This window comes from Eubalaena glacialis, chromosome 9 (genome assembly GCF_028564815.1).
Source record: "Eubalaena glacialis isolate mEubGla1 chromosome 9, mEubGla1.1.hap2.+ XY, whole genome shotgun sequence".
Classification (NCBI taxonomy): domain Eukaryota; kingdom Metazoa; phylum Chordata; class Mammalia; order Artiodactyla; family Balaenidae; genus Eubalaena; species Eubalaena glacialis.
This window is the reverse complement of record NC_083724.1, coordinates 86,029,904-86,051,858: the sequence shown is the minus strand read 5'-3', so window position 1 is coordinate 86,051,858 and position 21,955 is coordinate 86,029,904.

Below are 21,955 nucleotides of genomic sequence, written 5' to 3'. Positions count from 1 at the left end.
TGCTGTGTTGTGGTGACGGAAGGACCAGTTTCTGCAGGGCGTCAGCAGTAGTCTGAAATACTTGTCTAGGAATTAAGTTTTTCAAGATATTTACATAACCAAAGCAATAGAAAATTTCCCCTGATTACTTTACAAAAACAATAATAGAGATATAAAACTAGAATGACGGTACATGCCAGTTGATGTGAGACCATCCCTGTTTATGCCTGTTGTCTTGACTTTATTAATACTGTCCTCTTTCCTCTCCAAAGTGATTCACTTTGCTAATAAATTATAGGATCAGTCTACCTAAAAAAGATTCCCAACATTGTTTGAAAAATAGTATAAGGGTTTTTGACTATGTCTTTGTTTTGTTTCAGTATTATAGACTGTGGGATCTGCAGGTTCACTCCCTGCCATGGCCTCTCCCGGGCCTGGTCCCGTCCAGGTCTCTCTCGCCTACCTTTGTCCCCAACGCCATCAGTCATGCTTGTTTGGGCCTAGATCCACCTGTCATATCTTGTTTAAAAAAAAACCTCTTTCTTACAGCCTCTAAACAGGCTCAAATCCTAGCCCCCACCCCCATTCTAGAGCCCATGTCCTCCTTATCTATCATCTAATCTTTTCAAGTTTGTCTTCTCCAAAGCCCTCACTCCTGCTGAAATCTTCTCTGTCTGACTGCTCCCTGGGCACCGCAGTCGGTGATGTCCTAAGTGGGGAAGACCCTCCTGTTTTGCTCCATCCACTCTCCCAGGTGAGCCCAGCCCTCCTCACAGTTCCAGAACCAGCCGTTCTCTGATGCCTCCCAGATCCATGTCTGCAGCCACGTGCTCCAGATGGCCTGCCGAGCACCTGCCGGGAGCACTTCAGGCTACATCACGCACCTCCTCCTCACCACCCGCTGCTGCCACTCCGTTCCCCAGCTCAGTGACCGTCCCAACCTGTCACCCGGGTCAAACGCCTGCTGGGGACTCTACACTCCCCGTTCTCCCTCACCCTCCACGTCCACATAATACAACTCCAGTCCGTTTCACCTTCGAAATTCTTCTCTGACCTCTACCCTCGTTTGCCCGACCCCATAATTCTCACATCGCCCCTGGTACAGCCTCCTAAGGACCACCTTCTGGCCTCGTCTTGCCCATGTCACATCCACACTCCACAAGGAGGGTAAGCGTGGGCCATCTGAAAGGCAAACCAACTCTCTTGCTCAGTGTTGAAACCTTCATCTACAAGAGAAAGTCCAGGGTCTTGAGTGGAACCCGAGGCCTCTCTTGCTTCTCACGTGCTGCATCCCTGCCTCAGATGTTACACCCTGGTCGCTGGAGGCCTCCACCAGCTGTCTCTCTACCTGGGCCTCCATTGTCTCTTCTGTCCATAAGCTTCACCCTGCAAACATTTCTCTTTTTAATTTATTAATTAATTTATTTCTTTTTGGCTGCGTTTGGTCTTTGTTGCTGCGCGCAGGCTTTCTCTAGTTGCGGCGAGCGGAGGCTGCTCTTTGTTGCTGTGCGCGGGCTTCTCACCGCGGTGGCTTCTCTTGTTGCAGAGCACAGGCTCTAGGCACGTGGGCTCAGTAGTTGTGGCTCGCGGGCTCTAGAGCGCAGGCTCAATAATTGCGGTGCACAGGCTTAGTTGCTCCACGGCATTTGGGATCTTCCCGGACCAGGGCTCGAACCCGTGTCCTCTGTATTGACAGGTGGATTCTTAACCACTGTACCACCAGGGAAGTCCCCCTGCAAACATTTCATCTGGCTAATCCTACTTATTAGATCCCTCTAGATAGCCTTGCTCACCTCTCCTCCACCTCAGCCCCCAGGCCCAGACAGTGTCAGGGACCCCTCCTTCCTGCTTCCAGAATATCTCCATCATGACAATTTACTTTTTCATTTACTCACCAACAACTCTTTCATGAACACTAGTCTGTGCAAGGCACAAGGGTCAGGGGGGAAGCCAGGTATCAGAGAGGTGTGTGGAGGCCCTGTGTGTCCCCTGGATGTATCCACCAGGAGGCCTTATCTCTTCACTGCCCATCTGCTCCACTGGGCTGTGAGTAGAAAGGACAAAATACTCTTAGTCTTCATGTTACTGCCGGGCCTGGCACAGGATCTGGCTATAACCTTTGATGGAAGAGTAGAATGAGAACTCAGACCTCCTGACATCAAACTTGCTATCCTGACTCTTTAGAACTAGAAAGAACCTTACAAATGTGGCCCACCCATCCCCACCACTTTCACAGATGAGAAACCAAAACCCAGCAGAGAAGAAAGTCAAGTGTCAAAACCAGGACTTCTGAGTCCAAAGTTCAGTACTTTTTCTTTCTAAATCATGCTGCCCCTAACTTGAGTGGAATAAAATGTGCTTTGTGGACCTTAGTAACATTTTACATATTAATATTCTCCATCACTTATTTTACAGTAACTTATTGATCATTCGTCTCCGTTCCTTCTTTTCTTTCTCTCTTTCATCCTTATAATCACTTTGACCCCAAAAGGATTTTAGACTGACATGCCTACCGTGAGACAGGCATTGTAATGGGTGCTGGGAGGCGAAAGAGATCAAGTTCCCTGCCCTCAGACGAGACAGCTGGACGGAAACAGTGCAGCCCGTGTAAATGCAGTCACTGAAGCAGGGGCCGGTGTAAATGCCATCATTGAAGTCCCCCTGGTTTGGATGGACCAGGAGAGGCTGCCCGGAGGTGGAGAGGTTTAAGCCTCATCTCAATAAAGTCAGTGGGCGTTTTCCAAGTATTTGGGGCACCAGGAAGGAAGGTGTTCCTAGCAGAGGCACCACAGGTATAAGGAACAGGGGCAGTAAACTTCATTCCTTACAATGATGTTGGCTATGCTTTTTAGACTTAAAATTTTTCTAACTTTATCAGTTATTACACCACATCTCACATTCTGCTAATGGTTTATGGTTTTCTTGATTCCCTTTCAAAAGAGTAATTGATTCAGCTCCTCCAATGTTGAATCCACTCCATTTGACAAATTGGATATAAGGTTCTAAACCCTCCGTGCATGCCGTGGTCACCAGCACTCCGCCTCGTTCCACAAGCCTGTGTTGATGACCATGTGCTGGGCACTGAGCCAGGTGCTGATGCAGAATCAAAGATGAAGATGAGGGCGCAGAGGATGCAAGGGGCTGGCCCGGTGAAGACGGGAGAGATCAGCACTCACCCACTAAAAAGCTCCTAAGAAAACTAACTTCAGCTGTTATTGTATTGGTTGAATTACTCTAAATTCCTTGAAGGCAGGAATCATGTCTGACAGTGCCTGGGAGTCACTCTGATGCTCCTCATGCACCCCTCTCCCCATGTCTATCACCAGGTCCTGCCCATTTTACCTGTAAGTATTTTTCAAATCCATTCATTTCTCTCCATCTTTATCACCACCTCTGAAACGGAGCAGGACCCTATGATCCTTCCCCCCAATGTCCTCCAGCTGCCTTTTGTCTGTAGAAAAACTTTAGTCAAAGAATAAATTTAATCAGAGAAGTGAGAAAATGCAGAAGCAAAGGAAAACAGTCAAACAAGACCAAATACAGTCAAGGACTTTAGTTCCTCCTCAAGGGCTATAGATTATATAGATTATATTAGATTATAATAGATTATATAATCTATTATATAGATTATTATATTCTGATAATATCCTGTGAGCTGTTTTGTAGTTACTGAAACCCCCAGCTGGTGAAAGAAGTTAGCTACATGATGACCAGACTGTAGCCATGACATAAGCTGCCACAATTCTGACAACTGGCCTCAAAGAAATGGGAACACACCGACCCTGGAACTAAAGATTAACTGCATTCAAAACAATCAAGATGATGCTGATCAGACCACCGCATGACCAACTTCAAGATGACTGTCAGAGCTGACCGTGCTGCTTCTGCATGTAACCCCTCCCTCCACCTAGACACCCTTGAAACTCTCCTTTAAAAGCTCTTGCCCGCTGATTGTCAGTGGGTAGTTGGCCTTTGGACATGAGTCCCCTTTTCCCCCAGTTGTCGGCCTCTGGAATAAAGCAAACTTTCCTTTCCACCAAACTTGCCTCTCAAGTATTAGCTTTTGAGTGGCGAGTAGCCAGACCCCAACTTTTGTAACACTTCCATATCGCCAGTCACCATTTTTCTCTCTTCTGGATTACTGCAGTCGTTTTCCTTGCATCATTTCTAATCCTTCTATAATACCCTCTAATCAATTGTCCACATGTCAGCCAGAAGAATCTTTGCAACCTGCAAGCCTAATCATGTTCAATTCTCACACATGTTCAAAGTCATTCTGTGCCTTCCAACTGCTCTTGGTAAAAAGACGTGGCCTGTCCCATCGCACTTCCAATGAGAGCAGAGACCTTGGATCAAGCCTTTAGAATTCTCTTTGTTCTCAGTAGTGGGGAAGGAGAAACTAATATGTCATTTGATGTCATTTGATGACTTAAATGCTTGGTCTGCCACAAATTAATACATCATATGTCATTCATTTAGCATCTAGAGACCTTTCCATATCAGCAAATACAGAGCTGTTTCTTTTTTCTTCATAACTGCATGGTATTCCATTATGCTTGCTGTTTCATAATTTCTTTAACCAGTCCCAATCCCACTTAAGATGTTCCCAATGCTGTAGGTACACATCTTATACATAGATCTTAGTTTGCTGTTCTTCATCTTCAAAATTATTTTAGCTCTTCCTATAGCATTCTTCCTATTCCTACATCTCCATACAAATTTTTGAATACATTTTTGAACCTCCCTGAAAAATTCTATTGTAATCTTGCTCAGAATTGCCATAATTGTATAGGTTATATGTAAAGAATGAAAAATGAGAACATGGAATATGATTCTGCACAGCCTAGCACCAGTGATTCTATGTGAACAATGACTTTTGCACAAGAAGCCAAAAAAAAGAAATTGCAAACTATAAGCATAACTCAAAAAAAGGAAAATATAGTTTTATTGAATTGGGGGGGTCCATGACATTATTTACTTATTAGAATGATGTCTACTGAGGAAGTCCTATGTGATAGGCACTGTGCCACATTGCTGGGATATAGACAATGTCTCTATATTCCAGTGTGTGGACACAACAATAGATATATAAATGTACACATACACACATATGCAAAAATACCAGATGGTGAGACTGCTAAGGTAAAGAAATAAACAGCCCTGGGTGCTGTTTTTGGTTGCGTTATTAGGGAGGCTCACCTAGAAAGAAATGTTTAAACTGAGCTTTGATGCCAGGAAGGATCCAGCTATGCAAAAACTGGAGGGGTGCACATTTCAGGCAGAGGGAACAGCCAGTGCAAAGGTCCCAGGGCAAGCATGAGATTAGCACCCCGATGGAAGCGAGAGCTGGCGTGCAGCTGCCGAGGGGAAGCGTGATGAAGCGGAGACAGAGGCAGGCTATGTGAAATCAGTCAGACAGGGAAAGACGAATACCTATGATCCCACTTATATGTGGAATCTAAAACAAACAACAACAACAACAAAAAAAAACCAAGCTCACAGATACAGAGAACAGATTGATTGGTGGTTGCCAGAGGTCGGGATGGGAGTGGGGTGAAATGCGGGACGATGGTCAAAAGGTACAAACTTCCAGTTTATAAGATAAGTAAGTCCTGGGAATGTAATGTATGGCATGGTGACTATAGTTAATAATACTCTATTGCATATTTGAAAATTGTTAAGAGAGTAGATCTTAAAAATTTTCATCACAAGAAAAAAAATTATACCTATGTGAGGTAATGGATGTTAACCAAACTTATTTTGGTGATCATTGATTTAGAGAGAGCGAGAGAGAGAGAGTCATGTTGTACACCTTATACTTATGCAATGCTCTCTGTCAATTATCTCTCAATAAAACGGAGTGGAAAATGAGGTACCTGCAGACACCAAAGTTCTTCTCCAGGGTCAGAGACTCTAATAAACAGGACCCTTTATATCTGACTCCCCAGGGAGGACCACAGGCTGCCCTGTGAATACAAAGATGCTTCACAACAACGCAAGTCATCTTCGTCCTGAAGTTCATGGTTACCCAGGGCCTTTCTCCTCAGTCCACCTTTGCAATGTCCAGGCTGAACAAAAAGCAAAAGACTGACCAGTGGAACCTCACTCAAGGAACTCCTTTGAGGATTGTGCAGAGAAAGACTAAGAAATAAGGTCTCAACTAGAAGAGAGCAGGGAATCCAATTTCCCTTCTTTCACACCCAGATCTCAGAAATTCAGCAATGGACATCCGAGGAGACCCATCATGGCTCTAGCCTGAAATGTGAAATGGAATTTTCACATCCTACTCCTGGCTAGCTCCTGTTTATCCTTCTCAGGATGAAACCCAGCTCAGGCATCACCACCTCAGATGGTGCGGGTCGTTGTTCCCATTTTCCTTCCCTCCCGCACCCCAGGCTAAGGCTCTGCACCCACCCCCTTTGCCATGTGACTTTACCCCACCTCCTGCTAGAGGGGCAGAGTATACTTCACTCTGGGGTTGCTGGCCTTGACCATGAGCAGCTGTTCTAGCCAATGACTTCAGCCAGTGGGCAAAAGTGGTACGGAGACAGTTCCAAGTCAAGGCCTTGTATGTTTCCATCTCTCCTCTTGAGTTCCTGTCATTTGCCATGAGAACACGTCCTGGGGTAGCCACTGGGCCAAAGTGGATGAGAAACCTGGAGGAGACCCTCCTACCGACTTGCAGACAATGAGCGAAAAAAAATAACTATTGGCTATTGCAGGCCGAGTTTTGGGTGGTTCATATGCTGCTTTATTGCCTCTGTGAACTCTTCTAGCCCTCACATCCATCCACACACATCACTCCCTCCTCTGATCCACTTTCTCACCTCCCACACACGTGTACGAAGGCATACATTCATCCATTGCATTGTAACAGCTGTATGCACGCCTGTCTGCTCTAAGAGCCAAGTACCTCTTACTTGTCAGCAGGAGCACAAGGTGTGGCTTAATAAGCTTCTGTTGAACTAAAGTGAATTTAAAAAAAGCTTATTGAATTTTGCATTACATTGCATTCTCCTTTTGTTCCATGTCATGTGTTTCTGATTCCTAATAAGTATACCAGCCCTTTATGAGTTGGCTGTGTTATTGGCAATGGGCTTGCCTATCATTCCTAGATGTTTAAGCCTTTATTCAGAGCACCTTCCAATCGAGCTTGAATTGGGGTCATCCCTAATTAGGATCAGATATCAGAATATTTCAATTTACTCCATAATTCCACTTTCTTCACAACCCACACAGTGTAAAACTGTTATAATACAGGGAAGCTGTATTTTGACTGTCAGTATTGTGTATTTATTAAGAACATGACTTGCCCTTTGCCAAATACAAGCTGTACAACCTCACCAGGCTTTTCACCTCTGAATACCTGGCTTGATACCATTTATCTTTTCTCCTTTTCCAAGTTATGATCCTTCCAAGTCCCAGTCCCAAGACATCCTCATTCTCATTCTCTTCCACATTTCTGTAGAGGAGGGAATGAATCTTTGTTCTCTTCCCACCTGAGGTTCATCGGCTGGGACCCTGTAAACTAGACTGACAAAAGGTAGATTAACAAGAGGAAATCAAACAGAGGTTTATTAACTCATACATCATGCATACACCCGGAAGCACTCAGTGACGAGCAACTCAAAGGGCTGGTTAGAACTTGGGCTTATACAGCAGCTTAACAAAAGAATAATACATTTGTAGAGAAGTGACAAGACAAAGGGAAGAGACTTTGAGCTTCTAGGAGTGGCAAGTTGTGGGAAGGTAAGTGTACGGGGAAACTAGTGGGAGATAAGGACTCGTTAGTAAGGTTTATTATCTGGGTTCCTCTGGTGCTGCTTCTGAGCTGATAAGCATCTAGAGCTGTCTCTGTATTAGGAATCATCCTGCCCTTTCTGGTAGAGGGGGGAAGGGCAGAGAGTTTCTCTTCTGTCTGCTCTTTCTTGGTTGCTTTTTCAGCACAAAATAATCCTCATGCCTCATGTGTGGCATATGGTGGAGTGGCCTATTCTGGACCTCATCACCTCCATCTTTATCCCTTCCCTTCTTCTGGAACTAGAAAATCCAGTCCTTTTCTGGCCCCCTCTTGCATGCACTCAACCTGCATCCTTCCCTATGGGTCATTGCCCTCTCCCCTCTTCCCCCAGCCCACATCCCAGTGCCCCCTTGCAGCTGCCTCTGCCAGTGGATGCCAGGCTTCCAGGTGTCTCCAGGAAGGGCAAAACTTAGCGGATACTGCTGCTTCTGAAGCTTGATTGTTTGGGGGCAGAGGAGGAGATGTGAAAAAGGGAAGAGAGCCGCTGTGAACAGGCAGTAGACAACGGTGGCAAAATGTTGGAAAGGAGAGCTACCCAGAGCTTCAAGAGGCTAGGCAGGAAGACAGGAGGCTCTTCCCTGAGGAAGTCAGGTTTAAGCTGAGAGACGAAGGACAAGGGGCAGTTTCCCAGGTAGAGAAAGGTGGGCACAGCATACCACTCAGCGAGAGGAGCAGTGCCAAGGTCCTGTGGCACGTGCCGGAAAAACCAAACAGAGAGCATGACATTATGTCTGGATTTCAGGAGAAAAAGAACCAGACAAGATTCACTTTTTTAAAGTGTGTATTAGAAAAATATTTAAATAACACATTAAACTTAAACCATTACATTGAGGTTACAGGAAATAACCTCATGACAAAGATATTTATGCTTACATTATTTTTAAATATTTAATTTATAGAAAATATTAGTGTGGATGGTAAAAGAAAAAACTCATTCCTCTACTCATAACACTTCTGACACCAAATGTGTGTGTTTGCCACATCAAGCAATTCTCCAGTTCTTGGCAGACACTGACAGAGTGTCCTGCAATGTAATCCAGTTCTGACACTACCCAGTTAGTGCAGACCCCACAGGTTAAGGCTCAGTCCCACAAAACTGCCCCCACTTCAGACACAAGTTACAAGTCCATCCCTCCTGTACCTCTGATTTGCTGACTGTAAATTGGGAGTTCCCAAGACCCAAGTTCAATAACTTGCTAGAATGTGTCACAGACCTCAGGAGACACATTTATTATTATTGGTTTATTATAAAAAATGCAACTCAGGAAGAATTGCATGGGGCAAGGTATGGGAGGGACTGAGGGACTTCTGTCCCCTCTCCAGGAGCCACACCCTCCCAGTAGACCAGTGTGTTCACCAATCCAGAAGCTCCCCAAACCCTGTCACTTAGGGTTTTTTATAGAGATTCCATTAGGTAGGTATGATTTGATTAAATCATGGGTCATTGGTGATTAACCCCAGCCCCTCTCCCCTCCCTGGAGGTAGGGGGTAGGAAGAAATGGGATTGGAAGTTTCAACCTTTTGATTACATGATTGGTTCCTCTGGTGACCAGCTCACAGCTGAAGCTACCTAGGACAGCCACGCCCCAACCAAGAGTCACCTAATTAGCAAAAAGACACTCATCACTTCTGAGATTCTAAGGGTCTTAGAAGCTCTATGTCAGAAACCAGGGATTAAGACCAAATATTATAACAAAAGATGTTCCCTTCACCCTTATAATTCAGATAATTACAAGGGCTTTAGGAGCTCTATGCCAGGAGCTGCGGGCAGAGATCAAATATATATTTCTTATTATATTACAGATGGTATGAATACATAGCAAAAAGCAGACTCATGATTGTACATAAATGACTGAAGTTTAGGAAACATAGTCTAATCATTAAATATCATTTACCACAGCATTTTTAAAATAAATTTTATTTTGAAATAATTTTAGATTTATAGGAGTACAGTATTGTACAGGGCTTTCTTCCATATATCTCATCCAGTTTCATTTCCCCTGACATCATCTTACATCACTGTGGTACATTTGTCAAAACAAAGAAACTAACATTGGTATATGAATATTAACTCCACTCCACACTTTATTCACATTTCTCCAGTTTTTCCATTAATGTTGCAGGATCCCATCCAGGCCATCACATTGTATTTAGCCATCATGTCTCCTCGGTCTCCTCTGGTCTGTGGTGGGTTCTCAGTCTTTCCTTGCTTTTCATGACCTTGAACATCTTCAGGAGCACTGGCCAGTAAATGCATCCCAATCTGGGTTTGTCTGCTGTTTTCTCATTATTAGACTCCTCTGAGTTTTCAGAAAGAAATCACTTCTTAACACATTATTCTTCAGTAGCAAGAGAACAGTGAAAAGTTCTAACATCGCTACCACAAAGGGATTTTTTTTTTATGGACTTTGCATTGCTGAGGATCAGAATATGGCAACCCCCATTTTTTTATTCCACTTTGGCATAAAGATTATTTGGAGCTGAAGGCAATTGAGAAACGACAGATACAGGAGGAATTCTCTGCCCTCTCCCTTTCTGCCTAGAAGCAGGACATGGCATTTCCCTTTGTGCCGGTGTCCTTCCTCCCCTCTCTTGTGCCAGGAAGAGGAGATGATCCTTATCACTGGAAGCAGGCTGACTTGAGTCTGCATAACAAATATTGTTAAATAACCCTAACCTTCCATTAGTTTCCCCCATATATTTACCCTCCCACAATTTACTAGCCCTAGAAGCCAAAGTGTTTTCCTTTGTCTTGTCACTTCTCCACAATTTATTGCCCTTTGTTAAAATGGTATGAAAGCTCCCAGGCTTAACCCGTTTTTAGGGTTTTTGCTTCCTTTCTGTGAGGATCCCCACATGCATATGAAATAAATCTTTTCTCCTGTTAATTTACCTTTTGTCAGTTTAATTTCCAGACCCTAATTACCGAACATAAGAGGGTAAAGAGAAAGGTTTTATCCCTTACAGAATCCAATGCACCTTTAAGGAAAATCCTTCAGAGCTCACTGCTGATTTAATTACAACAATTGATACAATTTGGTGACTGTCATTAATTTTCATGCTATTGTTTTGTAATTTTTCTAAACAATAGTCACAATTGCTTGAAATAACTCAATCATATAAGAGGTCACTAAGTGTGTGATAAAAAAGTATAACTTATAAGTTCATTAGCAGCAGGCAAATTCTTACTGAACAATGACTAAAAGGAGAAAAATGTAAGTTCATTGAGATTCATCCTTAACCTTATATCTAGGGAGCAGTGCTTTACTGTTTAGAGTTTATCTTCTATTCTTAAAGAAGAAACATATTTGTTTGTAAGGGGGGGGTCCATTAAAAATAGGGGCTTATTCTCTTTTCTTTCCATCTGAGGAGGGATAGAGAGCATGCAATATGGCCAGAGAGTAGGGAGGACCTCCATCTCCCTCCCCCCGCCCCCATGCAGAACCTATAGGTCAATTATGAGAATGCTATTTTTATTCAAACTGGTAAGTATGAAGCAGTAGTTCTCAAGTTTCAGAGTGCATCAGGATCACCCGGAGTGCTTGTTAAAACACAGATTGCTGGCCCACAACTGGAGTTTCTGATCCAATAGGTCCAGAGTGAGGTCTGGGACTTTGCATTTCTAATTTCAGTTGACCCTTAAACAACATGGGTTTGAAATGCATGAGTCCACCTATATGCGGATCTTTTTTATTTATTTAATTAATTAATTAATTAATTTATTTATTTATTTATGGCTGTGTTGGGTCTTCGTTTCTGTGCGACGGCTTTCTCTAGTTGTGGCAAGTGGGGGCCACTCTTCATCGTGGTGCACGGGCCTCTCACTATCGCGGCCTCTCTTGTTGCGGAGCACAGGCTCCAGACGCGCAGGCTCAGTAGTTGTGGCTCACGGGCCCAGCCGCTCCGCGGCATGTGGGATCTTCCCAGACCAGGGCTCGAACCCGTGTCCCCTGCATTGGCAAGCAGATTCTCAACCACTGCGCCACCAGGGAAGCCCTATATGTGGATCTTTTTCACTAAGTGTGTACCATAGTGCTACATCATCTGAGGTTGGTTGAATGTGTGGATGGTTGAATTCGTGGATGCGGAACTCTTGATTTGGAGGGTGGACGGTAAAGTTATTTGGGGATTTTTTGACTCCTTGGAAGTCTGTGCCCCTAACCCCCACATTGTTCAAGGCTCAACTGTAGTTTCTGGTGCTGCTGAAGCTACTGGTCCCATCTGGGGACACACCTTGAGAAGCACCGGTATAGAAGAAAGGACTCTGCTAGGAAGAAGCCACCTTCCTAATTAACTCTGGGGCCTGCTTCTACCCCATAGAATCTTGTGGTCTTTTCAGTCTGCTGATGTTTGGTGCCCTGGACAGGTGCAGAGTGGAAAGCTACAAGCCATGTGCTCAGAGGCAAGGCCCACCCTTTGTACTCCTTTAGGTTCCTCCAAAAGCATAGAATCACGGTGAGTTTCTCTGCTCTCTTTTCAAACCACAAGCTAGCAAAAAATCTTCTCTCATATACACTTGCAGAGTGCCTCAGCAGACAATAAACCGTTTTCACAATATAATCCAAGCCGAGAGGCATTTAGGACCGTTTTTCAGAAAGCCTCTTCTTCCTGAATGTTTATGTCTTTATATTGTCCTCACTTACTCTGTCCCTCTCTCCTGGTGAAAGCTGTTCATACAAAAATAGAGAGCACAAAGTACAAAGACTGCCAAAGGTATTGTATTTCACCCTCCTATCCTTGCAAATTGTCCTGTGGACTACCGATGAAGAAAAGCAAAAATATTCATGCCCTATGCTGAATAATTTCCTTCTAAAACTCTATCCGACTTAGAAACAAAGACAAGGATTTTATACCCATAATAGCAACAAAAATGAGAGACAATCTGAATAGCCAACATTTCTGGGAATATCTGCATAAATTGTGTACCTACAGCCACACAATGAAATGCTATGAAGTCATAAAATGGTATATACAAAGACTTTTAATGAAGTGGTCAAATGCTAATGAAATTGACTTAAACTAAAAAGCAGAATATGAAATTGCGTATACAGAGTGAGCTCAACGATGTAAAAAAAGGACCAAAGAAATACACTTATGTCAAAATGGTAACACTGGTTATTTTTTTTTTAACATCTTTATTGGAGTATAATTGCTTTACAATGGTATGTTAGTTTCTGCTTTATAACAAAGTGAATCAGTTATACATATACATATGTTCCCATATCTCTTCCCTCTTGCATCTCCCTCCCTCCCACCCTCCCTATCCCACCCCTCTAGGTGGTCACAAAGCACAGAGCTGATCTCCCTGTGCTATGTGGCTGCTTCCCACTAGCTACCAAACGTAAAATAGATAGCTAACAATGGTTATTTTTTGGTGGAGAGATCATGAGGATTTTCTTGTGCTTCTTTAAACCCTCTGTACTTTCTCTGGAAGAAGAGGTTTAAGTTTCACCCCCTGGAGGAACATGTACACAGAAATCATTTCTCTTTATATCCACTGATTCAAGAAATCCATTGATTCTCGGTCCCAACCTCCAAAGTTTTGGGACTCTCTGTTCACTAGCTGTACTTATGTGGTGGACCCTGGTCATGTTGTATAGCATCTTTGACTCCCTTTTTCCAGGGAGGAGCTAGGCGGGCCCCTGCAGCTCAGGCCTTTGATCTGGGCTCTCCAGTCAAGAGCAGAGAGTCCATTCAAAGTGAGACAGGCTGGGATCTGGGACCTGGGACCCTTTGCTGCAGTGCTTGCACCTGGACAAACATCTCCTCAAGCAACAGAATACAAAGAAACTATAAGCAACTAAAACTAACCACACGCATGCGTAGTAGCAGCAATTATGACCTGTAAGATACAAAAAGGTCAAAACCCAACTGCCACTTCTGAGAGGCAGGGAGCAAAAGCAGCGTCCTGCACATGCTCCTTGCACACAGCACCACCAAGGGGGTGGGCAGACCACCAAAGCCACCCCTCCTGTCCCACCCACTGACCCGCCCCTACCCTCACCCCATTTAAGGGACCAGCTTGCCCCCCCGCAGGGGAGAGAGCAGGGGCATCTCTTACTTATTCTCACTCCCTCCTGCTTCAGCACGAGTCCCAGTAAAACCTTGCCTGAATCTCTCATCTGGCCTCTTACACTTTCTATTGATTAAAGAGTCCAAGAAGCCCGGTCAGCAACAAAAGGACAGCAACCTGAGGAAGCAGGTGCTACTTGGATTCTGACCAGAGAGGGCGACAGCGGAGGCATCTGACTTCGGGGGTGAGGGACTAAAGATACCAGTGGACAATGGTCAGACCATATATGAAAATGGAACTCTGACCCCCAGCCTCGGCAGCCACCCGCCAGGGAAGCCAAACCACAGAACAGTGAGGACTTGATCAAAACTGCCAGCTTCTTTCATTCTTGCCTCTGCTTCCAAGTCAGGACCATCCCAAGAAAGCCACGTGTGGTCCTCTAATCAGTCCCATCAGATGGCCCGCAGGCTCCAGTGGGGCTCACCTCAAGCTTCCCCACTCCCTGCCTGCCTCGGAGCCTTCGCCCAAACGCAAGTGATGGTGTGGACTCCCCGCTACAGCACACTCGTGCCGTGCTTCTGTTTGTTCTCCTGTGGGTGGCCGCCATGTATTTTCACCCAGGACACTGGTGAGGGACAGTGCCCAGTGATGGCTCTGTGAAGTACAATGCTGGCCCTGCAGCAAGATAGTGGCATCTTCCCTGGGACAGCCTATTGTGCGGCCAATGCCCTCTCCTCCCCGCCCCTCAGAGATTCTGTGAGTCACTTAATGCTCAATAATAAGTTCCTTTTCTGCTTCCCTCAGCTAGAGGCAACCCTGGTGCTCACAGCCAAGAACGCTGACTGACAAAACCTAATGTCCCAAACTGTCTGCCTTTCGGGATAGGCATGTGACATCGCTGCAAGACGTGGGTGCTGCAGTGACAGCAGAGTGTGTGTACAGGAGAGGCCGCTGGCCCCCATGCCCTCTGCAGGCACCCTGCCAGCAAATGTGGCCTGAATTGCAACTGCCAGCAGCTGCACCTGTTTGCTTCAGGGATTTCTTTGGGACAGGCTGGAAGTGTCAGGGATTTTATGTCCCCAGGGAGCAGCCCTCAACCAATGGCTGACAGGAGTTGGTGAAAAAATACCCCAGCCTGTTCCCCTCCCGCCATGGGACAGCTCTGAGGCGTTTTTCTGCACCCCAGCCCAGACTTCCTCAGGGTACGGAGCTGACTTGCCTCTTACTGGCTTCCTTCCCTGAGTCAGGCTCTCATTCCTACAGGGTTGCCTGGGGTCACCTCCCTTTGAACTGCTCCCACTCGGATTCTCATCTCAGGGTTTGCCTCCAGCGATGCCCAAATCTTCATGGATTTATGAATTTTCTAATTGCTTCTCCATGCCAATTCGAACCTTTTCTAGGAGTTCCCCCTTGTTTTAAGTACTGGTGATGTTCAATAAGTATTATTAACTAATCGATCACTTCATACATTTGAAATATACCCAATTTTTTCAATATATAAGTGATCTCTTTGCAGCTGGAATTATTTCTCAACTCCTGAATGTAACCTTTTCTTTCTCTCACCACCAGAAGAAGCAGTCATATAAATAGTACTATCTAGGTCAGAGGTTACAAAGTCAGATATCTTCCTGGATCAGGCAGGTGATCTTTGTGTGTAGAGAGGAATGCGGATAGCAACAGGGAGGACAAAGCGTGGGCAGCCTAAGAAGTGTTCAAACACAAATTTTATAGAACTGCCTCGCTGGCTGATTGAGACGACTGAGTTTGGCCAATTGCTGCTAGATTGCAACCCATAGGCTTAGATATTTGGTACACAGCACTTCTTTCTGTTTTCTTTGTTAGGTCTTCCCAAGGGCCATGTCTAAAAAGTATCTTATATCATAGCCTGGGCACTCAGTGCCCAATAAGGATTCATAGTACTTCTGGAACTGCAATTTTGAATCCACTTACCAACCTGATTTACTCTGAGAGTCAAAACGTTGTGCTGAATGTGTCTATTGTTATCTCCCAACCCACTGTCCCCCTTATAAATGACCCACACCAACCCCTTACACACAGGTGTTGCTGAGGGGGAGGCATAGGGTAACCAACCATTTTGATTTGGGGGACACTTTCAGTGTTAAAACCAGGAAAGTTCTGGGCAAACTAGGATGAAGTCTTCTTCCTAGATGTGGGCCTCAGCAGCAATATGTGTGCTACCTGCTGTGTGCTGTCTGCTGTGCTACCTGCCCCAGCCCAGCTGTGGTTACCCCAGCAGATTGCACCAGAGCAGACACTTGACCAAAAAGAAGCCAACCCCTATACTGGGCTGAGCCAATTAGAGTCTCTCTTTCTAGAATTGGAGAGAAATAGGAAATTAGAGGATGAGGGACCCTTCAACTGAGAGGTCAGGGAGATCCAGGGCCAAGGCAGTCCTACGGTACTTAAAAATGGGCTGGAATCATGAAGAAGCAGAGAGATAGGGCTCACATTAAAAAAAAAAAGCCCACAGCTAATACATCCTTAATGATGAAAGGCAGAAAGATTTCCCCCTAATATCAGGAATGACAGAAGATGTCTGTTCTTAACACTTTTATTCAACATTGTAATGGAGGTTCTAGCCAGGACAATTGGGCAAAGAAAAGAAATAAGAGGCATTCAGATTGGAAAAAAAGAAATTAAACTATCTCTATTCATAGATGACATGATCTTATATATAGAAAACCCCAAGGAGTCCACAAAACACCATTAGAATTAATACTAATGGTAAGATGGCTGTTTAGATATTTGGCCCATTTTTTAACCTGGATGTCTGTTTTCTTATTGTTGAGTTTTGAGAGTTCTTTCTTTGTATATTTTGGATAACAGTCCTTTATGAGATGTTTCTTTTGCAAATAATTTGTCACAATCTGTGGCTTATCTCCTCATTCTCTTGAGTGACTTTTGCAGAACAGAAGTTTTTAAGTTTTATGAAGTCCATCTTATCAGTTCTTTCATGGATTGTGACTATGGTGTTGTACATAAAGTCATTAATACAAGTTCAGCAAGGTAGCAAGATACAAGATCAATATACAAAAATCAGTTGTATTCTATACACTAAAATGAACTATCTGAAAATAAAATTCCATTTACAATAACATCAAAAAGAATAAAATACTCAAGAATAAATTTAATAAAATAACTGCAAGACTTGTACACTGAAAACTATAAAATATTATTGAAAGGAATCAAAAAAGACCTAATAAAAGGGAAAGATATTCCATGTTCATAAATTGGAAGACAATATTGTTAAGATAATAATATTCTCAAATTGATACAGAACTTCAAAGCAATCCTTATCAAAATCCCAGCTCGCTTCTTTACAGAAATTGACAAGCTAATTCTAAAATTCATATGGGATTGCAAGGACCCCACAATAGCCAAAACAATCTTAAAAATTAACAAAGTTGGAGAAATCACATTTCCCAATTTCAAAACTTACTGCAAACAATAGTAATAAAGGCAGAGTGATACTAGCATAAGAATAGATAAATAGATGAATGGAATAGAATTGAAGTTCAGATATGTACCTTCACATTATGTTCAATGGATTTTCTACAAGAGTGCTAAGACAATTCAGTGGGAAAGAATAGTGTTTTCAACAATGGTGCTGAGACAACTGGATATCCATATGCAAAAGAATGAAGTTGGAACCCTACCTCACACCATATACAAAAATTAACTCAAAATGGATCATGGAATTACATATAAGAGCTAAAACCATGAGAAGAAAACATATGAGTAAATCTTAATGACCTTAGATCATGCAATGATTTCTTAGATATGATACCAAAAGCCCAAGTGAAAAACAAACAAAAAAATAAATTGGACTTCATAAAAATTAAAAAACTCCTTTTGTGCTTCAAAGGATAGCATCAAAAAAAATTTTTTAAGTGATGTGTAATCTATAGGATGAGGGAAAATATTTGCAAAGCATGAATCTATCTGATAAAGGACATGTCTCTAGGATATATGTAAAGAAATTTTACAACTCAATAATAAAAAGTCAAATAACTCAATTGAAAAAATAAACAAAGAGTCTGAATAGATAGTTCTCCAAAGAACATATACAACTGGCTAATAAGCACATGAAAAGACTCTCAAAATCACTGGTCACTAGGTAAATGCAAATAGAAACCACAATGAAATGACTAAAATACAAAAGACAGATAATAACAAATGCTGCCAAGAATATGGAGGAATAGAAACCCTCATACACTATTGGCAGGAATATAACATGGTGCAGCCACTTTGGAAAACAATCTAGAATTTCCTCAAAAAGTTAAACATAGAGTTATCTTATGGCCCAACAAGTCCACTCCTAGGTTTATACCCAAAAGAAATTAAAACATATGTCGACACAAAAACTTATACACAAGTGTTTATAGAAGAATTATTCATAATAGCCAACAACTGAGAAAAAACCCAAAGGCCCATCAACTGGTGAATGGATAAACAAAATGTGGACTATCCATATAAGGGAATATTATTCAGCCACAGAAAGGACAAAGTACAGATACATGCTACAACATGGGTGAACCTTGAAAACATGCTAAGTGAAAGAAGCCAGTCATAAAAAGCCACATAGTATATGATTTCACTTAAATGAAGTATCCAGAATAGGCAAATCCATAGAGACATTCAGAATGTATATTCATGGTTGCCAGGGGCTGAAGGGAAGAGGGGGAATCAGGGGTAAATGCTAATGAGTACAGGTTTCTTTTTGCTATTCTTTTTTTTTTTTAATTAATTATTATTATTATTTTTTTGGTTGTGTTGGGTCTTTGTTTCTGTGTGAGGGCTTTCTCTAGTTGTGGCAAGCGGGGGCCACTCTTCATCGCGGTGCGCGGGCCTCTCACTATCGCGGCCTCTCTCGTTGCGGAGCACAGGCTCCAGACGCGCAGGCTCAGTAGTTGTGGCTCACAGGCCTAGTCGCTCCGCGGCATGTGGGATCTTCCCAGACCAGGGCTCGAACCCGCGTCCCCTGCATTAGCAGGCAGACTCCCAACCACTGCACCACCAGGGAAGCCCCAGGTTTCTTTTTGGATTGATGAATATTCTGAAATTAGATAGTAGTGATGGTTGTATAATTCTGCAAATATACTAAACCAACAAATTTCATCCTTTAAAAGGGTGAATTTTATGGTATGTGAATTTTACCTGCTTTAAAAATCAGCAGGAGAATGGGGCAGATCTGGATGAAAGAGAAGTGGAAGAGCATGTGGCCTGTGTGACTGGGCTCCTCTCCTGTGTGGCCAGGGTTCCTGGGGGTCTGGGAGACTGCATGGTGAATTCTTTCCAATAATACCCCTGTACCTGAACTACTTCAAATGAGCGTCTGTCGTTTGTCCCCCAGCAGTTGCTGACTAACACAGGCAATTTTTCTGCCTGCATTCTAGCTGACCACCTGCGGTCATGTTGCACGCCACCCCTGGGGGGCTCAGGGCTTTGGGGCTCAGGCTTAGGCCTGGTGAGGAAGCAGCCAAGTGTGCGAATCATCCCAGACAAGGAGACGACTTGTGAATTCAGGAAACATTCATGCAGGAGAGACATGACTGAGTCCAAAAGGATATTATCATCTTTATACCAATAAAGGATATTATTATCTTTCCTAAAGATTATGGTTTTCAAAAAGACAAATGCTCAGTTGAAGGCTTTCCCACATCTATTGGGTAAAAACCAAATTGGTGCTACACGTTCCCAATCAGTTTTGCCTTGAAATCCCAAAGTTTTCTGTCTTCGGCATTAGGTCCTAACCATTAGTTATTTAGATGAATGTTTCTCTGATTTCCTGCTGTACAGCAAGGCTCTCTTGAATATGAATTTTGTTGCATGTCATTTCTTCAGGAAGAAACCTTTATTTGAAGATTCACTGTGTGACTCAGGACAAGATTCTTTTAAAAAAATTTTTAAATGTTTGGCTTGCAGAAGTAACCTTCACCATCTGTAAAACAAATACTGAGAAAATTCCCCCCTGAGATCTTTTTGTTGAGCTCATTTAGTTTAGCGTGTCATTTGTGTTTGGGAGAAAATTGGTTTTATGCTAAAAAAATCATTCAGCACATTATGCCTTGATTGGGGGAGACAATGCCTAGTTTTGCGGGACTGATTTTACTCAAGCATATGCAATTTAATAGCTATATGAGTGTACAGCAGCAAGGAAAAAACCCAGAGCTCCCTTCCTTTCCTTTTCTTTTTTTTTTTTTTTGGCCCACGTCGCACGGCTTGCAGGATCTTAGTTCCCCGACTAGGGATTGAACCTGGACCCTCGGCAGTGAAAGCGCTGTGTCCAAACCACTGGAATGCCAGAGAAGTCCCTATTTTTTTTTTAATTGTTCAAAATCTTACTAATATGAGCATGTGTCACCATAGAGGATATTTATGCGTTCCCAGTAGGGATGGATACTACCATATGTGAGACACGGGTTGGTTCTTTCCGCCCACCGGTGCCTCCTCAGTGGCCCCCAACCTTGCTCATCTACTTTCACAATTCAGGCGTCACCTCTTCTTAGAATTCCCTGTTCCCCAGCTGAATCACACACCTCTGAAATCCTATATTAAAGCCTGTCTTTTGGCACTCATCGCACTGTATTGCAAATCGTGAGAATGTGAGCTCCTTGAAGGCAAAAAGTATCCTTTTTTCTTCTCTGTGACACTGACAAGGAACATAGTTCCTAACACAGAGTAGATATTCCATTCATGATTGTTCAGTGAATGGATGGATGCATGATTTAGCTTGAAGATTTTTCTCTCTGCCACTCCCCAAAAATGTTTTATTATAGACAGTCCAGATGCAGGGGAGGAAAAATTTTCCTCTACCCTTCTAGGTTCTTTTGGCTGACCTATTAACTAAGTTGACATAAGACAATTTAACAGGAGAAAAACCAACTTGATTACACAGATATGGGAGTTCCATAAGAATATAAGACCCAAGGACAAGTTGGGCAGTTGAGGCTTATATGCCATCCTGAGCTAAGGAATGTGATAGGGGCTGGGGCTTCAAAGGGGAGGAGGGTCATTCACAGGACAAAAAGAAGAGAGGATGTTTGGTAATTAGATATTCACCCTGCATCCAGATAGGTCATTCAGATAAAAGTTATCTCTGGTAAGAGCCGCTTCCTCTGAGCTAGACTCCCTATCTAAATTTATAACAGGGAAGAACAAATCTGACTCCATATTGGATCCCTTTCTTGTACTTTAAACTTTGTATTTTATTGCTTTTGCAACAAGTTAATCACTAAAGGGTTGTTGCCTACCACTTAAAGTATACATAATGGCCCATCTGCAGGAACCCTGCCTCCCCTGCCTGAGTTTAAGCTAAAATACCTTTTTTAGCTTGCAGAAAACATCCTGACCAGGCCCACCTGTGAATGGTTGCAGGCAAGAAGAAATTAACACATCCCCTCCAGAGTCTGACTGGAACCAGGAAATATTTGCAACAACTTATCTCTTTTTTACTTTACCTCCTCAACACCCCCCCCCCACTTTGTTCTATAAAGGATACTAGCATCCAAATCTAGACAAGATAGTTCTTTGGGACACTAGCCCACCATCTTCTCCGTCTGCTGGCCTTCCAAATAAAGTCACTATTCCTTGCCCCAACACCTCATTTCTTGATTGATTGGCCTGTCATGTGGGGAGCAGTATGAGCTTGGACTCCGTAACACATTCTTTTAGGTAATTAAGAGAGAGGTAAAAGTTCTTCTTGAGTCTGCTGGGTCATGACTGCCTTTGGCTCAAAATAATCCACCTGCCAAAGTACCATATTTTGGGATAATGTATTCTGTGCCCCTTCTTAGACAATCTATTTTCTGCTACTTGTTGTGTGCCCTATATGTACAGGGAAATCAGATCATATGTTCTCCATAATGAAGAACAGTGATTCCCAAAGAACAATGCATGTTCTGAAGCTGGTCTGCAATAGATCATTTATTGATCAGCTGCACAATGGGAAAAATAAGGACATGTATTGAGTTTTCATGGAGGTAAAATGACACTTTTTTTTCTAAGATAAATAATTCTCTTCCTACTCTTTTGGTATTAAAATATTTTTCTTTTATGAACTGGTGAAGTAAATAGAAGGTAAGACCCATGGGCATGCATGTGCGCGCGCACACACACACACACACACACACACACACACA